Here is a 4,434-nt window from a genome sequence, read left to right as displayed (position 1 = left end):
CTTTCTGGGTTCTGGGCAGTCCTACCACAAAATCCATCCCTATTTCATCCCATTTCCAAACCGGAATGGGTAGGGGCTGCAACAATCCTGCCGGCTTCTGGTGTTCAGCTTTGATTCTCTGGCAAGTATCGCAATGGGCGACGAACCGTGCAATATCTGCCTTCATCCCATTCCACCAATACTTCTGTTTTAAGTCCATATACATTTTGGTGGATCCCGGGTGAATTGAGTAGGCCGAGTTATGGGCTTCATCCATGATCATCTGCCTGAAATCTCCTTTCTGGGGCACACAAATTCTGTCTTTATACCACAACGTTCCCTTATTATCAACTCGAAAGTCTGGGGCCTTATTTTCTCCGGTTTGCCTCCGAATTTCCATCAGTCCCTTGTCCGACCTTTGGGCTTTCCTGATTCTTTCTTCTAGAGTGGATTGAACGTTCAGCACTTGGCTGGAGCCCCGAGGGACAATGTGCACATTTAATCGTGCCATTTCCTCTCGTAAAAGGTCATTCTTAGGCCCGTAAGATTTTCGACTTAGAGCATCAGCTACTACATTTGCTTTTCCTGGGTGATAATGAATTTCCAAATTATAGTCTTTGACTAATTCTAGCCATCTTCTTTGCCTCAAGTTCAAGTCCGGCTGGGTGAAGATATACTTCAGACTTTTATGGTCGGTAAAGATTTCGCACTTATTTCCAATTAAATAATGCCTCCAGATCTTGAGTGCGTGCACTACGGCTGCAAGTTCCAAGTCATGGGTCGGGTAGTTTTGCTCATGGGTCCTGAGCTGACGGGAAGCATATGCAACGACTTTCCCATCTTGCATCAGTACACAACCCAATCCTTGTCGGGACGCATCACAATAGATGACGAAATCCCGATGAATATCCGGTAGGATTAGCACTGGGGCTGTCGTCAATCTTCGCTTCAATTCCTGGAAGCTCCTTTCACACGATTCCGTCCAGGTGAATTTCTTCTCCTTCTTGAGCAGCTCCGTCATGGGCCGGGCTATTTTAGAAAATCCCTCAATGAATCTCCGATAATACCCAGCTAATCCGAGGAAACTCCGGATCTCGCTGACATTGGTTGGTTGCTGCCAGTTGGAGACTGCTTCGACCTTCTCGGGGTCTACTGCCACTCCTTCCGCGGTCAGAATATGTCCAAGGAAAGCTACTTTCTCCAGCCAAAATTCACACTTGCTGAATTTGGCGTATAGCCTATGCACTCTCAATTTTTCCAAGACTACCCTCAGGTGCTGCTCGTGCTCCTGAATGCTCTTCGAGTAAATAAGTATGTCGTCAATGAAGACTACGACAAACTTATCTAGCTCGTCCATAAAAACTTTATTCATGAGGTTCATGAAATAAGCAGGTGCATTTGTTAGTCCAAAGGACATCACTGTGAACTCAAATTGTCCGTATCGGGTGACAAAGGCTGTCTTCGGGATGTCGCTTTCCCTAATCTTGAGCTGAAAATATCCGGACCTTAGGTCAATCTTGGAGAAGTACCTGGCTCCTTTTAATTGGTCAAAAAGGTCATCGATTCTGGGTAGGGGGGTACTTGTTTTTGATAGTGACTTCGTTTAGTGCCCTGTAGTCTACACATAACCTCATACTTCCGTCCTTCTTTTTAACAAATAGAACCGGGGCTCCCCAAGGTGACGAACTTGGCCTGATGAAACCAATCCGTTGTAACTCTTCTAGTTGTTTCTTTAATTCTGCCAACTCAGAGGCTGCCATCCTATAGGGTCTCTTGGCTATGGGGGCGGTTCCAGGAACAAGATCAATGACAAATTCTATGTCCCTATCTGGTGGCATACCGGGAAGTTCTTCAGGAAAGACATCAGGGTACTCACTCACTACTGGGACTTCTTCTAAGGACTTGGCTTCCATGCTAAACACCATCGGGTTTGCTCCACTTTCCCGGGTGTGACAGGTCACTCGGACTCCCTCTGGATTTGTTAGGTGGACTACCTTGTCCGTACAACCTATGAGGCCATTGTGTTTGCTCAGCCAGTCCATTCCGAGGATCACATCTATCCCTTCTGACTTAAGTACTACTAAGTCTGCTAAAAACTCTACCCCACTTAAATTGATCCTTACCCGTAGACAACCCAGTTGACACCTGATGTCTCCTCCGGGCGTCCGGGTTAATAGGGGTGTTTTTAGTAGTACTGTAGGTATTTTATGTTTCTCCACAAAACTTGAGGATATGAATGAGTGTGATGCTCCGGAATCAAACAGTACTGTTGCAAGAGTTGAGCTGACTAGGTACTCACCGAGTACTACACCCTGAGCTCCTTGGGCTTCCTGCGCGTCGATGTGGTTGACGCGGGCTCGTCCAAAAGTCTGCTGAGATTGCCTCTGCTGGTTGTTGTTGCCGCTGTTGCCGCGGAGGGGCACTCGGTTGGCGCCGGTCAGCACTGGCTTGGGTCCATTTACTGTGTTGGAGAAAGCTGATGTAGCCGGCTTGTTCTTAGCATAGGGACAGTCGGCGATGAAATGACCCGTCTCTCGACAGTTGAAGCAGGCCCTCACATTGTTGTTGTTGTTGGTGACCTGGCTTGCGTTACTCTGAGGGGCCCTCATGGTGTTCTGGCTTCTGGGCTGGGTGTTAGGGGCCCGTGGTCCTGTCACTTGAGACTGAGTTCTGTACTGCATTGGGGCTTGGGATTTCGGTGCGTTGTAGCTGAGGCTTCTGGACTTCTGGAAACGATCCTGCTGGCGTGCCTTGCTCTCCAAAAACTTGCGCTTGTTATCCTTTCTCTCATCGATCTTGGCCCTCTCTGTGAGGATTGCCTTGTTCATCAGGGTGTTGAAGTCAGGGTAGATTTGAGGGGTGAGCAGGGTCCTGAGTTCTGGATTTAGTCCTTTCTTGAACATATCCTGCTTCTTCTCGTCGTCGTTCACTTCTTCTGGTGCATAGCGGGCCAATTCCATAAACTGGTGTGTATACTCCTCTACCGTCATATTCCCCTGCTGAAGTGCGCGGAATTCATCTGCCTTGCGCTTCATGGTAGCTGAGGGGATGTGATAGCGGCGGAACTCTCTCACGAATTCATTCCAGGTGATGGTGGAGGCATCTCTGGCAGCAGCGCAGTAATTTTCCCACCAGGCTAAGGCAGTCCCGGTGAGTTGATGTGCTGCCAGAAGGACTTTATCCCGATCCTGGCACCCAAATGGTTCGAGCTTCCTTTGGATCACGCGGAGCCAGTCATCTGCATCCAAGGGGTTGCTGGATCCGGCAAAAGTAGGTGGCTTGGCCCTCAGAAAGGCTGTCAGTTTGTCATTGAAGGTCTGCTCTCGTGGCTGCCTGTTCATTAGAGCATTGGCCAGTGTCTCTAGTATGAGAGTCTGGTTATGGATCACTTGTGCCAGGTCCATGAAGGGTGGTGGTGGTGGTAGCTGTGCATCCTGATTTTCTCCTCTGCCCTGACTCACTTCTTGTTCTTCCTGAGGGTGGTTTTGCCCGTTAAGGCGCACTCCTGCGTCAGCAGCTGCAGGGTCCCTGACACGGGAGGCCCTCGTGACGCTTCGGGAAACCATCTGCAGATTTGGTAGGGTTTTTGGTGAGATTGGGATTAGGTGATGTTTAAGTTATTTAATTCGTGTTTTTGAAAAAGGCAGAATTAACCTTCTGCCGAAAGGCACTCACACAACAATCACACAACAAGGCAAACAAGCAACTTCTACTAAAGCGAGGTAGGGTACAACATGGAAACAAGACTAGAACGCGTACTACACGTCCGGGTACAGGTTCAAACTAAGGGTACAACTTAAACCGAAAAGAGCTAGAAGGGTACAACAACAAGGTAGGGTTGGACACTCTACACGCGGGGCGAGTCTTCTTCTGGGGTGATACGAGCTTCCGGGGAAACAAATGGCTCGTCGACCTCCGGGTTCCCGTTCTCTTGGGGTCGAACAGCAACTTCTCTTTCTCTGACAGCAGTAGACCCTTCGGGGTTCTCGGGTGGAGCTCGAGGGCTTCCGAAGAGCGTTCCCCATCCTATGACGGGTGTCCCAAGTAGAACATGGTCTTCTCCGATGGCCGGAACTGGGGTCCCACTTCTGGTCCATTCCTGCATGCGCCGGTCTCGGGCTTGCCTGAGGCTTTCCTGGGCAACTGCTTCACTGCTGACCGCGGCTGCGGCTCTTGCCTCAGCTTGGGTAGCTCGTATCTGTTGCAGTCTCACTGCGAGCTCAGCTTGCTCAGCACGATGGATCTGCTCCCTCAGTAGGTGAGCTTGTTCATCGAAGAGCTGATCCAGAGCGGCTAGATAGTTAGCCACTTGATACAGAGGGCCCTCTTCATGGCGGCGCCGTTCCAGGCTTCTCATGCGAGCTTCCCAAACAGGGGTTCTGATGGCCGGGGGAAAGAACCTCATTGGCGTGGGTGCTAGGTGTTCTTCGAAAATCCGGCATAGGTACCGAAGTG

The sequence above is a fragment of the Panicum virgatum genome, chromosome 2K, assembly GCF_016808335.1.
Source record: "Panicum virgatum strain AP13 chromosome 2K, P.virgatum_v5, whole genome shotgun sequence".
NCBI classification, from domain to species: domain Eukaryota; kingdom Viridiplantae; phylum Streptophyta; class Magnoliopsida; order Poales; family Poaceae; genus Panicum; species Panicum virgatum.
Note: the sequence above shows the minus strand (reverse complement) of the source record.